This window comes from Antechinus flavipes, chromosome 1 (assembly GCF_016432865.1).
Source record: "Antechinus flavipes isolate AdamAnt ecotype Samford, QLD, Australia chromosome 1, AdamAnt_v2, whole genome shotgun sequence".
Classification (NCBI taxonomy): Eukaryota; Metazoa; Chordata; class Mammalia; order Dasyuromorphia; family Dasyuridae; genus Antechinus; species Antechinus flavipes.
Genome location: NC_067398.1, coordinates 630,520,464 through 630,536,887, shown reverse-complemented (window position 1 = coordinate 630,536,887; position 16,424 = coordinate 630,520,464).

Sequence of the window (16,424 nt, the reverse complement as noted above, 5' to 3'; positions counted from 1 at the left end):
CACTCAAATACTGGATTGCTACCAGGGAGGTGATCTTTTGCTGAAATCCATTTACCCCATCTTGGGATGGTTCTTTTACTGTGACTTTGACCAATTTGGGAAAAGGTGGGTGTTGGAAAATGTGGATGTCTTGACATATCTCACATATGACTTAATTTAAATTGTCCAGATAATTATTATACAATTGTACTTTCTTTCATTTGCGATGACACAGCATGACCCCTTCCTATATTTTCTTTTTAAAATTTCCTGAATATTAATTCAAACTTGTATTGTGAGATACTGAGGTACTTATACCAATTCCTATTAATGCTACTGGTACTCAGAAAGTGGCTATATGCTACTTTCAGGATTTTAGGTTTACGCACTGAAGAATTACTTTCTTTAATGCTATGAGCTCAAACTTCCATTTTAGTGTGGTCTTCCCACCCCCACTGATAAGCTCTTATTCCAATTAAGATAATGTAGCTATGAAAAAAAAATCACTGTATAGATATAGCAAGAATTGAATTAAGGAATGTTGCTCTCTCCTCAACAGTGGAGTCATAATCTTTGCTATCTCAGTATCTGGGGAATATAGCTCAGATTTTTTTTTTTTTTTTTTTTTTTTTTGCTGAGACACATTGGGTTTGATTGACTTGCCCTCGGTCACAAAGCTAGGGCGTGTTAAGTGTCTGAGTTCATATTTGAACTCAGGTCCTCCTGACTTCAGGCCTGATGCTCTATCTACTGTGCCCCCTAGCTGCCCCAATATAGTTCATATTTAAAGGGTTTGCCTTGATGGAAGATCTCCAGTCTTTTTCATATGGTGATCACATCTGTAAGTTATATTGTGCCTAATCCCAAGTAAGTTATAATATCTAATATAATGGAGGCCCCATCAATGCTACTATTAACCATTTTATAGATGGAAAACAATTTTACTCATCCTCATCATTTTATAGTTGGCTCCCACAGGAGTGTATAAATCCCACAGGGGTGAGATATTTTATGGGTTTCATCAAGAGTTGTAAACAATATTTGAAGCCCATTCTTCTAGTTATGAATCTGATATACTTTCTACTTCCATTAGCACCTCCATTCCCTCTTTCTGACCCAAAGAATTGTCTGCTTTATTAAGTCGTGATTAATCCATCCCAGAAGTTCCTCCAAAAAAGAGTGAGCATTTGTATAGAACACTATAGAAAATATTTCTGCTCATGTCAGTTGGTAGGACTATCTGCGATTCTGTGAAAACATATTTACAACAGCCATTTTCAACTTACTCTTCTTATTGCTAAGGTTTCTGTTCCCTCCAAATTGCATTATATTACACCAGGCTAGGCAAGTGGTCTAGGTGATGGAATTATGGGCTTAGAGACAGAATGACTTTAAAAGGTGACCTTAGATACTTACCTAACTGTGTGCCCTTATTTGGGGTTTTCTTGGCAAAAATACTGGAGTGTTCACCATTTCCTTCTTTAGCTCATTTTACAAATGAGGAAACTGAGGCAAATTGGATTAAGTGATTTGCCCAGGGTCATACACCTGTTCTGATGTTGTATTTAACTGAGAAAGATTGGTCTTCCTGACTTCAGACCTATTTCTCTCTATCCATTGTACCAACTAGCTGCCCAAAAGCATAATAATTTCATTTATTTTTCTGGGGATTAAATGAGATAATGTTTGTTGCTCTCCTTGGAACTTCATCAGATCCCTTGTCCTTTTCAGCTTCTACCTTTTTTTCTCTGACAATTATAATCAAATCAGTGCTATCATTCAAATACCAGGAAAGAATGTGTTGCTAGAGTGCGCTATTGTTCTGTTCACAATTTCTAAGGAATTCTCAAAATGACTCCTTTTTCCTGTTCACTACTCTTTTTTTCCATATTGTCACCTACATCAGAATGTAAGTTTCTTGAGGATAGGTACTCTCTTAGTTTTTACATAAAACTAGTAAAACAAATAGCAAAACATATATTTTAGCACTTGTGAAGAAATTCTTAGCAGCCTAGGAACCTCTTCAATGAATAAACTCTAAAATTATTCTTTTATAAATCTGCCAGACGGTACAATAAATATGAACGTAAACTTAAGAGGCAAGAAGACAGAATTCAGATCCTGCCTCAGACACTTACTCATGTGAGCATTAAATAAAATAGTATTCATAAAGCAGTATATGAACCTGTTATTTCAAAGATATGTCTTCCTTTTCCTCAGCCCAACATTTCACAATTCTATAGCCCTTTAAGTTTTTTAATCACTTTCATGATAATTCTGTAAAATCAGTCAAATAATAGGTAAATATTGATTAAGCATTTACTATGTGCTGGAGCTAGGGCAGTTATGTAGTGCAAAGGATAGAATTACCTGAGTTCAAATCTGTCTTCTGATACTTTCCAGCTGTGCAAGTCACTCCACCCTGTATGCCTCCGTTTCTTTATAAGTAAAATGAGCTGGAGCATGAAATGGTAAACTACTCCAGTATCTTTGCCAAGAAAGTTCCCCCAAAAGGATTCATGAAGAGAAAAATTCGATTCAAAACAACAGAAACTGTGCTAAGTGCTGGGTCTCTCTCCAGCTCTCAAGGAGTCCACAGTTTAATTGTAGTCATTATTTTTTTTTCTGGTTATGGGACAGAGACAGGGAAAAGGGGCAACTAAATCACCAAATTCATCAGAATAAAAAAAATTCCATTATGGAAATCGTCCATTAAAGCAGATTAGCTTGAATTTTTTTTTTTTTTTTTTTGTAATTTATAGCATTAGAGAGTTTCCAGAGAGATTAAATGACTTGCTATAATGGTCACACAGCCAGTTTGTATCAGTCAGGACTCTTATGTACTCTTAATGTTATTAAAGACCCCAAAGAGCTTTTGTTTTGGGTAACTGTATCAAATTATATCTATTCTGATTTAATCACATTGAAAATAAAATAAAAAACTTTTATTAATTAATTATTTTAAACACAATAGGAACAAACCCATTATATGTTAATATAAATACCATTTTGTGAAAATTAGGTGTTTTCAAAACATAAAAATGAAAAAGTGACCTTCTTTTACATATATTTTATAAATCTTGTAAATTCTGCCTGAATAGAAATTTGATTTTTCATCTCTGCTTCAGTCTATTTTGACATATTATTTGGGGTTGAAATATATAAAGAAAACTTGGCCTTACATAAGTAGCTAGAAAAGAAAGGAATACTTGTATGGGCAAATTATGTCTTACTATTATTATAAAAAATGTTTTGAGAATGCGAGTCATAAGAAAGAGTTTTTGGCAAATGTTTAACAATCAGCTCTGCAAGCAGTTTAAAAATATGCGAGATATATTACTAAATTTAATTTGCATTTTTAATATTTTTTCTAGTGATTTTTAAAGTTTAAATATTGAAGGGAAAATTAAATGCTAGTTTATAGTATTTGCTGATTTTTAAGGTATATAAATACTTGCTCACACTAATTTAACAAGTGACTGGATGAGCACACTTTTGGTTGAGACCCTTTGGATTTCTCACTTCACATTTGAAAAATACTGCATTAAACTATATTATAAAAGCAGGCACAAATATTAATAATCACATTTTATATGGATAAGAAAAAAGAAATAATTGTTGACATGATTTGCATAATATTATGTGAAATATTTATTTTAGAGCTTGGTTTAGAGCTCAAGTCTTCTAATCTCCAAATTAGTACTCTTTGCCCAATGCCATAAGACTGATATGGAATTCTAAGGAAAGCTAACTGTGTCCCCTAGTCTCTGGGTGGTATTTTCTAGCTTTGGGATGTAAGCTGTTCTAAGAATCTGAAATATTTCTTCTTTTCAACCTTGGGAATGTGTTATAAGAAAAGATGCTGTAGAGAAGTTTAATTCAACTCAATAATCATTCATTAAACACCTACTTTATGGTAGTTTGGGATACCTAGGTGATATTATAATGTTGGAGAAACTGAGCAAGATAGAGATTAGAGAGTATTTAATAATTTATTTAATGGAGAGATTTACTAAGACCAAATGGATCCATAGTTTGGTCCCAGGGCTGAATGAGACTATCTTCTCAAAGAATCCAGCCAGGAATGTCAGATACAAAATTCTTTTGTAGGGTAATAAGAACAATGACATAATGGGGGAGATACCTGGATGGGGATGACCTAATGGGGGGAGGCACCTAGGATGACACAATGGGAGGTATTGGAGAGGCTTCTGATATTCTACTGTTATCTAAAATGGATAAAGACATTTATCCCATCAAACATTAAGAGGGAATGATTATAGCCTGAAGTCTAAGACAGAAGACCTATATCCTATTAAACATTAAGAGGGAATGGTTATAACCTGAGGCAGAGTAACTGAATAGGACAATTAGGGAAACTGGGTCAAGACATTAAAAGGGAACTATGGCACAACATTCCATACTCTCTCTTTTCGAACTATTCAAATCTTTGAATTACCTTCCTCTAGAAGGTCTTAGCACCATAATTTTGAGCAACCCTATGTGAAGTAAATAGATCAAATAAAAACCAAAATAAAGCTAAAACAATGCAAGGACTTATGACAAGGACAAATCTCTACCTGATAACCCCAGAGTTAATCATCAATATACAAATCTCCTCATTGCAATCATGTTAGGTCTTCTGCAGTTGGGGAACATATGGATAGCTCACTATGAGTTAGGTCTGTGGCCATTTGTGCATTTGACTCAGCCTCTGCTTATAGGGCAGCAGGGCTCAAGACAGTGGAGCAGACAGGGCTGCAGAAAGGATCAGATTTGTAAGCAGATTATGCAATTAGACCAAGGCAGGCAAACCCCAAACTTTTAAGTATGCTGAAATACTAATTAAGGACCTGGGGTAAGAGGAGTGGAGAAACAGATCAGAGAGACTGCCAATCCAGGACAGGTATCTGATTTCTGGTTGTTTCTAAAAAAAATAATCCCCAAAACTGAGTCTGCCAGGCCAATTCCAACAGAATAAGGGGTTTCAAAGTTAAAGAATAACCAGAGACTTCCGGGGGTGGAGCCAAAATGGCAGAGCAAGCACACATGACTCTCTAAGGTCCTCTCATTCCCCTCATAACCAACTATTTAATGCAGCCTCAAAAATAACTCTTCACTACTTAAATTCATGAAGATTAGAAGCACTACAATTTACCAGCCTAAGTCAATCTGGAAGCTCGCCAGGAAAGATTTGTCCTGAGGGGCTAGGAACAGACTAGCACAGGCAGCTATAGGCTAGCGTCCTGAGCAGACCAGGGGCGGGGGTGATCTCTGTGGCTAAGGAAGTTATAGAGACGCTAACTGCTCTGCCTTGATTACAAAGCAGTAAACTGGCAGAGAAATTAAAGCCTAAAACAGAGGGTCCTCTAAAAAACGCCAGAACCTAATGAGATCTGGCTGTAACCCCTCAAACCCGGAAGTGACTCAGGCAGACTTTACTGCAGCCCTGCGGCCACATCCTGCAGTTCGGGGCTTTTGCAGGGGCAGTTACTAATTTGCACGGCAGGGAGGGGCACAGCCTGGGCAGCCTCTGATTGTAAGAGTGGGGGGCTCGGCCTGGGGCAATAGAACCTCCCCAGCTGACTGCGCTTCCCGGGGCAAACACTTCCTGTCCCTGCAAATCCATTCACTGCTCTGCTGCTAACACCTACAGCCCCAGGATAGGATTTGGCTTGGGAAGTGAAACTCTCACTGCTCATCATCTAGCCCCAGGGCAGTCGTTATCTCACACAGCTGGGGTTCTTTGAAGGGCACTTTCCCAGCTCAGCCCTGAAGGCCTGGGTTACTTTTGGGTGGGGAACTCTTTCGCAGAGCACTTCAGTACCTCGCTGCTTTTTGTAGCCGGTTGGTAGGACAGCTATCCATCCATATGCCTTTCACTGCTCTGCAGAGGAAGCTGGTAACCTCCTGGCTCTGAAGATAGACCTTACAGGATTTAACAAAATGAGTAAAAAAATCAAAAGAATGATTGATAGTTTCTACACAGAAAGAGAACAGCTTTTCAACCCTGAAGAGACTAATAGCAGACAGTCTCCAGATGATTGTTGGTCTCCAATACAAAAGGCTCTCCTAGAAGAGACTATTAAAAACCTTAAAAGAGAGTTAGAAGAGAAATGGGGAAAGGCACATAACTCACTAAAAGAAAAATTTGATAAAGTGGAAAAAGAAAACAACTTCCTGAAATGTGAATTGGAAAAGGAAAAAAACTCCCAAGAAGTGCAGGGAAACAGAGTTTGCAAATTGGAAAAAGAAAATAACTCACTAAAAAAAAAAAAAAAAAAAATTAGTGAAATGGAAAAAAATTCCATAGAGCCAAACAACTCAATTGGACATATACAAAAAGAAGTAAAAAAAAAAAGCTAATGAAGAAAATAACTCACTAAAAATCAGAACTGAACAAATAGAAATGACTGATTCATTGAGACATCAAGAATCAGTCAAGCAAAACCAAAAAAATGAAAGATTGGAAAAAAATGTCAAATATTTACTTGGAAAAACAGCAGACCTGGAAAATAGAGCTAGGAGAGATAACCTGAGGATAATTGGACTACCAGAAAATTATGATGAAACAAAGAGCCTAGATACTATTTTACAGGAAATCATCAAAGAGAACTGCCCAGAAGTAATAGAACTGGAAGGGAAAATAGGCGTTGAAAAAATTCATCGAACACCTTCTGAAAAAGACCCTAAAATAAAGACTCCAAGGAATATTATGGCCAAACTTCAGAATTTTCAGACTAAAGAAAAAATTTTACAAGCAGCCAGGAAAAAAACCGTTCAAATACCGAGATGCCACAATAAGGGTCACGCAAGATCTGGCTGCCTCAACATTAAAGGATTGAAGGGCCTGGAATCCGATATTCCACAAGGCAAAAGAACTTGGAATGCAGCCAAGAATAAACTATCCAGCTAAGCTGAGTATTTTTTCCCCTGGAAGAAGATGGACATTTAATGAAATAGAGGAATTCCATCTGTTTCTAAGGAAAAAAACCAGACTTAAACAAAAAAATTGATCTCCAACAACAGGAATCAAGAGAAGTAGAAAAAGGTAAAAGGAACTCTTGAGAACTGTATTTCTGTTGTGGATATACATAAAAACCATATGTATAATTTGATTTTACCGATATAACATAAAAAAGGGAAGTAGAAATGGAAAGGGGATAGTGTCAGAAAAAAGGAAGAAGGGAGATAAAAAGAGGGAAACTACATGTGACAGTGAGGCAAAGGAAACCTATCATATATGAGGGAACTTAGAGAGGGGGAGGAACATTGTATGAATCCTAATCTCATCAGAGTTGGCTCAAAGAGGAAACAATTTACATTTTGTTTTACAGAGATTCTTCTCTCATTTCATTAAAAAGTGGGAGAGGAAAAGGGAGAAGGAAAAAGAGTAATAATGGAAGGGCACAAGAAAGGGGAAGGGATTCAAAGGGAGGTGGGAGGGATACTAAAGAGGGAGAGCTGCGTGACATTAGTGGGATCAATAAGTTTAATACTAGGGAAGAAGGGAAGGAGGGCAAGAAAAAGAAAAGTATAATCTTGGGATATTAGGATGGCAGGAAATACAGAATTGGTTATTTTAACCGTAAATGTGAATGGGATGAACTCTCCCATAAAGAGGAGGCGGATAGCAGACTGGATCAAAAGTCAGAACCCTACAATCTGTTGTTTACAGGAAATACATTTAAAACAGGGAGATACATACAGAGTAAAGGTAAAAGGCTGGAGTAGAATCTATTATGCTTCAGGTGAAGTCAAAAAAGCAGGGGTAGCCATCCTTATCTCAGATCAAGCAAAAGCAAAGATTGATTTAATTAAAAGAGATAAGGAAGGAAACTGTATCTTGCTTAAGGGTACTAAAGACAATGAAGCAATATCAGTATTAAACATATATGCACCAAGTGGTATAGCATCTAACTTCCTTAAAGAGAAGTTAAGAGAGTTGCGAGAAGAAATAGACAGCAAAACTATAATAGTGGAGATCTCAATCTTGCACTCTCAGATTTAGATAAATCAAATCACAAAACAAATAAGAAAGAAATTAAAGAGGTAAATAGAATATTAGAAAAATTAGGTATGATAGATCTCTGGAGAAAACTGAATGGTGACAGAAAGGAGTATACTTTTTTCTCAGCAATTCATGGAACCTACACAAAAATTGACCATATATTAGGACATAAAGACCTCAAAATTAAATGCAGGAAGGCAGAAATAGTAAATGCTTTCTTTTCAGATCACAATGCAATAAAAACTACATTCAACAAAAAGTTAGGTGTAAATAGACCAAAAAGTAATTGGAAACTAAATAATCTTATCTTAAAGAATGATTGGGTGAAACAGCAAATTATAGACACAATTAATAATTTCACTCAAGATAATGACAACGATGAGACATCATATCAAAATTTATGGGATGCAGCCAAAGCAGTAATAAGGAAAAAATTTATATCCTTAGAGGCTTACTTGAATAAAATAGAAAAAGAGAAGATCAATGAATTGGGCCTGCAACTTAAAAAGTTAGAAAAAGACCAAATTAAAAACCCCCAATCAATTACTAAACTTGAAATTCTAAAATTAAAAGGAGAAATTAATAATATAGAAAGTAAAAATACTATTGAACTAATAAATAAAACCAAGAGTTGGTTTTATGAAAAAACCAATAAAATCGATAAACCTTTGGTAAATCTGATTAGAAAAAGGAGAGAGGGAAATCAAATTGTTAGTCTTAAAAATGAAAAAGGAGAACTTTCCACTGATGAAGAGGAAATTAAAGAAATAATAAGGGGTTACTTTGCCCAATTTTATGACAATAAATTTGATAACCTAAGCGAAATGGATGACTACCTCCAAAAATATAGGCTTCCCAGATTAGCAGAGGAGGAAGTAAATTGCTTAAATAGTCCCATTTCAGAAAAAGAAATAGAACAAGCTATTAATCAACTCCCTAAAAAAAAATCCCTGGGACCAGATGGATTTACATGTGAATTCTACCAAACATTCAAAGAACAATTAGTCCCAATGCTTTATAAACTATTTGAAAAAATAGGGAATGAAGGAGTCCTAACAAATTCCTTTTATGACACAGACATGGTACTGATACCTAAACCAGATAGGTTGAAAACAAATAAAGAAAATTATAGACCAATCTCCCTAATGAATATTGATGCTAAAATCTTAAATAAGATATTAGCAAAACAACTACAGAAAATCATCCCCAGAATAATACACCACGATCAAATAGGATTTATACAGGAATGCAGGGCTGGTTCAATATTAGGAAAACTATCAGTATAATTGGCCATATTAATAATCAAATTAACAAAAACCATATGATCATCTCAATAGATGCAGAGAAAGCATTTGATAAAATCCAACATCCATTCCTATAAAAAACTCTTGAGAGCATAGGAATAAATGGACTTTTCCTTAAAATAATCAATAGCATCTATTTAAAACCAACAGTAAGCATCATATGTAACGGGGACAAACTACAACCATTCCCAATAAGATCAGGAGTGAAACAAGGTTGCCCACTATCACCATTACTATTTAATATTGTATTAGAAATGCTATCTTTGAGAGCCTTAATTGATCAAAGATGGACAGAAGCAGCTACACCCAGAGAAAGAACACTGGAAATGAATATAAACTGCTTGCATTTATGTTTTTCCTCCCGGGTTATTTATACCTTCTGAATTCAATTCTCCCTGTGCAACAAGAAAACTGGTTCTGCACACATATATTGTATCTAGGATATACTGCAACCCATTGAACATGTAAAGGACTCTTGCCATCTGGGGGGAAGGGGTGGAGGGAGGGAGGGGAAAAATTGGAACAGAAATGAATGCAAGCGATAATGCTGTAAAAAATTACCCTGGCATGCGTTCTATCAATAAAAAATTATTAAAAAAAAAAAAAGAAAGAAATGCTATCTTTGGCAATAAGAGTTGAGAAAGAGATTAAAGGAATAAGAATAGGCAATGAGGAAACCAAATTATCACTCTTCGCTGATGATATGATGGTATACTTAGAGAACCCCAGAGACTCTACTAAAAAGTTATTAGAAACAATCCACACCTTCAGCAAAGTTGCAGGGTATAAAATAAACCCACATAAGTCATTAGCATTCTTATATATCACTAATAAAACCCAACAGTTAGAGATACAAAAAGAAATTCCATTTAAAGTAACTACTGATTGTATAAAATATTTAGGAATCTATCTGCCAAGGGAAAATCAGAAACTTTATGAGCAAAACTACAAAACACTTTCCACACAAATTAAGTCTGATCTAACCAACTGGAAAAATATTAAATGCTCTTGGATTGGGCAAGCAAATATAATAAAGATGACAGTACTACCTAAATTAATCTATTTATTTAGCGCTATACCAATCAGACTCCCCAAAAACTACTTTGATGAACTAGAAAAAATAACAACAAAGTTCATATGGAAAAACAAAAGGTCAAGAATTTCAAGGGAATTAATGAAAAAAAAAATCAAATGAAGGTGGCCTAGCTGTACCAGATCTAAAATTATATTATAAAGCAGCAGTTACTAAAACCATCTGGTATTGGCTAAGAAATAGACTAGTTGATCAATGGAATAGGTTAGGTTCAAAGGACAAAACAGCCAATAACTTTAATAATATAGTGTTTGACAAACCCAAAGACCCCCATTTCTGGGATAAGAATGCACTATTTGACAAAACTTGCTGGGAAAATTGGAAATTAGCATGGCAGAAACTAGGCATTGACCCACACTTAACACCATACACCAAGATAAGGTCAAAATGGGTCCATGACCTAGGCATAAAGAATGAGATTATAAATAAATTGGAAGAGCATAGGATAGTTTACCTCTCAGACCTGTGGAAGAGGGAGGAATTTATGACCAAAGAAGAACTATAGATCACTATTGACCACAAAATAGAAAATTTTGATTATATCAAATTAAAAAGTTTTTGTACAAACAAAACAAATGCAGACAAGATTAGAAGGGAAACAATAAACTGGGAAAACATTTTTACAATCAAAGGTTCTGATAAAGGCCTCATTTCCAAAATATATAGAGAATTGACTCTATAAGAAATCAAACCATTCTCCAATTGATAAATGGTCAAAGGATATGAACAGACAATTCTCAAACGAAGAAATTGAAACTATTTATAGACATATGAAAATATGCTCCAAATCATTATTAATCAGAGAAATGCAAATTAACACAACTCTGAGATACCACTACACACCTGTCAGATTGGCTAGAATGACAGGGAAAGATAATGGGGAATGTTGGAGGGGATGTGGGAAAACAGGGACATTGATACATTGTTGGTGGAATTGTGAACACATCCAGCCATTCTGGAGAGCAATTTGGAACTATGCTGAAAAAGTTCTCAAACTGTGCATACCTTTTGATTCAGCAGTGTTTCTACTGGGCTTATACCCCAAAGAGATACTAAAGAAGGGAAAGGGACCTGTATGTGCCAAAATGTTTGTGGCAGCCCTGTTTGTAGTGGCTAGAAGCTGGAAAATGAATGGATGCCCATCAATTGGAGAATGGTTGAGTAAATTGTGGTATATGAATGTTATGGAATATTATTGTTCTGTAAGGAATGACCAGCAGGATGAATACAGAGAGGACTGGCGAGACTTACATGAACTGATGCTAAGTGAAATGAGCAGAACCAGGAGATCATTATATACCTCAACAATGATACTGTTTGAGGATGTATTCTGATGGAAGTGGATCTCTTTGATAAAGAGTGCTAATTCAGTTTCAATTGATCAAAGATGGGCAGAAGCAGCTACACCCAAAGAAAGAACACTGGGAAATGAATATAAACTGCTTGCATTTTTGTTTTTCTTCCCGGATTATTTATACCTTCTGAATTCAATTCTTCCTGTGCAATAAGAAAACTGTTCAGTTCTGCACACATATATTGTATCCAGGATATACTGTAACCTATTCAACATGTAAAGGATTGCTTGCCATCTAGGAGAGGGGGTGGAGGGAGGGAGGGGAAAAATTGGAACAGAAGTGAATGCAAGGGATAATGCTGTAAAAAATTACACCGGCATGAGTTCTATCAATAAAAAGTCATTTTAAAAAAAGAATAATCAGCAAATTGAGTAAATTTAAGCAGTAAAAAATGAAAAAGACTATTTAAAGAACTTCCAATTAAATCTGAACTAGTAAGATAGGGGGTAGGGCAGAAGTGCCTAAAAAAAATACCAGTTTCCCCAATTTCCTATGTCTTCAGCCCCCTTTTTTTTTCTCACGGAAAGGAATTATCAAATAATCATAAGAGTGAATCAAAATTCATACACATATACATAACAGACTAAAAACATAGCAGCAATAGTTACACAAGTTTAAAAATTTCCATCCCAAGCCTTAAACACAGTAATACAGTTAAAATTTTTAACAATCCAATCACTTTCCCACTCCCTCGTATCAGTCCAAATTACATCAGGAGAGGGGGTGATGGTTTTCTCAAAAGCTGCTTCCTGCTGAAGATGGGGGAACATGCTCAGTCCAGGGAGGGGGATGGGTGTGGTGTGGTGTGCTGACAATCAAAGCTTGATCTAGGTCCCAGAAGCAAGTCAATATATCTGTAATTTGACCAAATCTAGAAACAAAAACAAATCTAACAAAGTTAGAACAGTCTGGGATAGAAAGACTGGTCCACAAGGATTGCTACAAGATGTGGCCTCTCATTAGTTCAAAACCTTAAAAAAAAAAAACAAAAAAAAAAACTTAAATATCCAGACACAATATCTAGTAACAGTTAAATGACCAGACTAAATACTTATTTGCTCAAGTATTTAGGGTATAATGATTACAGGTAACCAGATTGGGAACAGCAAGGTATGACATAATTGAATTGCATTAACAGTTTATATTGACCATTGCTCTGATTATAGAAATCAGTTACAAGAGGAAAAAATGCAGGGACATATTAACTACAAACCCAAGAAATTTTACCTCCCAAAACAAATCCCATTAACCATTTCTGGGATAAATCCTAAACAGATATTTACCATAACCTTTTATTTATACAAACCAGTTTGCTCCTTTTATCCAAGAACCAGGTGGGTACAACTTGATAAAAAAAAAAAAAAACTGTCTGGAACAGTTTAGAGGGAGGGGAGAAAGAGAGGATTCCACATAGCTGCCCTTCCCTTCACTCCACCTCCAAAGAGGTGGTAGGAAGGCAAACTAAACTGCAGCCCAGGCTAACTAGATGGGAGTAGCAGAGAGCAGTGGGGGATGAGTTTAAATTTTCACCTTTGAAAACAAAACCTCTCTACCCCACCCAACTTTTAAAGTAGCAGAAATCAGTGGAGGGGGGGTGGTGGGGTGGAGGGGAGTTTCCATAAAACCCACATGATTTAAAGCATAACTTCCAAGGTAAGCTACTGGCATTTTGTTTTAATAACCTATATTTTAACTTAAAATCCAATCAATTACAGTTTTAAATTCCCAATAATATAAAACTGCTTTTCCTATCTCATTTCAAATAATGAAATAGCATAGTTCTTTTGTTTCTCTCCCTCTGGCCCCATGTGACCATTATTCCCAATGGACTTCTCCTAATCTCCAACTTGGGCAGAGTTGAGGCCTTCAGAAAAGTCAGATCCTTTTTGCTACATAACTTGTTTCAGGCAAGTTAACAAAACTTCACTTTAACAAGCCATTGTTCTTTTAAGATCTTATACTTAAAGATAACTAAATCTAGGCAGCATAGGGAACAGTAAGATTATTTCCCACAATTTTAAAACTGACCAAAAGAATACTCAGAACAAATCTGGCATTCAAAGGCAACAGTAAAAATTATTTCCCAAATTTAGGATCATCCTAAAATTCCTAGTCAAATGTTTTCTCCAGCTGGAGTTTAGAAGTAATTATACTAAGTACAGTTGCAACATTGAAATAACCAATTCCCAAATTTCTTGATCATTGTTCTTAAACTTAACAGAGCTCTTAAATTAACAGACAAATCACACAGAACACAGAACACACAGAATACACATAGACTGTGCAGTCAAAACATTTAACACAGACCAGAGGCTATCTGGAAAGAATAGTTCTGAGGGAAATTGTCAGCTCCAGTCTTCCCTCTTTCCCTCCCATAATTCAAACAGAGCTCCCCCCCCCTTTTTTTTTTAAGCCAGATAGTGTCTTCAAAAAAAAGATACCCAGATTTATATTCTGGAATGCCCAGAGTTGTGCCAACTGGCACACAGATGTGTCTTAGACACCCAGGTAGAGTCCTCTGAATCCAGAAGATCCTACTCCCAGAATTTATGCCAGTCAGCATTTCATAATTCTGGGAATCCAGATGTTAGCATACAGAACAGAACAGAACTCTTTAAGATTTACCCTAAAAGATACCCAGACAGACTTAATCTCCTGTGGCTGAAATGGGGGTGTCTACCATCAGGCTGTTGTGGCTGGAAACTGCTCTCCTTCCCAGAGGCTCTGGGAAAAAAATTCAGGGGGGTCCCGGCTTCTCCAGACCAAGAATTCAGATCCGCAGCCACCCTGAGGTCCAAGGCAGAGACCGGAAAGTCTCTTATCTCTAATCCTGCTCATTTTCTAACATCTCGCTAGGTTGTTCCAAAATGTAATGCAGGAGAAACTGAGCAAGATAGAGATTAAAGAGCAATTTAACAATTTATTTAATGGAAAGATTTTTCTGGGACCAAATGGATCCATGGTTTGGTCCCAGGGCTGAATGAAACTATCATCTCAAAGAATCCAGCCGTGAATGTCAGATAAAAGATTGTTTTATAGGGTAACAAGAACAATGACATGTTGGGGGAGGTACCTAGAGGGGATGACCTAATGGAGGGAGGCACCTGAGATAACATAATGGGGGGAGACACCTGGGATGATATAATGGGAGATACTGGAAAGGCTCCTGATATTCTAATGACATCTAAAATGGATAAAGACCTTTATCCTATCAAATATTAAGAGGGGATGGTTATAACCTGAGGCAGAGTAACTGAATAGGACAATTAGGGAAACTAGATCAGGACATTAAAAGAGAACTGTGGCACAACAACACAATGGATAAGGTGCTGGGGCTATATGCTCTTGAGTTCAAATTTGATCTGACACACTTATGTATGTCATAAGTATGACTGTGGGTAAGTCACTTAATGGAATGGAGATTAGGCTCACAGCTCTGACTTAGGAAAAGTTTTTCTTTCTCTACTGTCTGACTACCTTATGCTACCTCCCAACAGAATAGAATTCACAGGTGCTTATGAGAAATAATATTAAATCTAGCAAATGAATTCTTTAATACATTTAAGAAAAACACATATACAAATGAGGCTGCAACAGGGTGGGGTCTAACCTAATAATTGGGAAGAAAGATCCTGAAGGTTGAATAAATTGACATAATGGAAAAAGCACTAGACATGATGACAAAAGAATATTCTGAGAACAGACTCTATCACTTATTAGCAATGTACAATTATAGGATGTAGAACTGGAAGAGAACTTAAATGATGGTGGCGATGATGAAAATGAGGATGACAGTGATGAAAAATGAGTAAGAGTGCTCAGCTCAGGATGACCTGAGTTCAAAACCTACCTCAGATACTTTCTAACTGTGTAATCCTGGATAAGTCACTTAATCTCATTTGCCTCAGTTTACTCATCTGTAAAATGATGTAGAGAAGGAAATGACAAGTCACTTCAGGATCTTCGCCAAGAAAACAAAAACAAAAAAACCCAAACACCAAAAAACAAACAACTAAACAAACAAACAAACAAAAACAAAACAAAAAAACCAAATGGAATCAGAAAGAGTCAGATGTGAGTAATATGGCTGAATAATAAAATACCATAAAACATTTCAAAACATGAGCTTTTCCTAGAATATTAGTTCCTTTATATTCAGGATCATTGAAGATCTCCTTGGGGGCCAGATAGCTGATGGTAAGAGACATGTTATTTTTCTGAAGCTGCTAATCTGTCCAAAGAAAAACAAATGCATTTATATCTGGACTAAGGCAAGGGAGGAGGGGAATGGAAAGGACATGGCTTCTTTTATTTAGGTCAGATCTGGGTAGAATCGGGAAGGAAAAGAAAGCGATTGTTTCTCAGGTCATGTCAAGCAAATTGGAATGAGTATGGCCAGGAATATAAGCCAGGTCACTAAATACAGGTCAACAAAGTCACATAGGGTATCATAATAGAACTTGTCATGAATGGAAACAGCAGGCTGGAAGGCCAACGGCCAAAATGCCACAGGAGTGGGTTATGAAAGGATTGAGGATATTGATTGATATAACCTGTGCTCATTTCATTCTCTTATTGCTCTGAATTATTATTTTTTCTCTTGGCCCAGAAGTTAGGATGATTCAGTGAGAAAGAGTAACCGGAAAAGTACCTTTTAACAGATGTGCACACGAAAAGCCAAT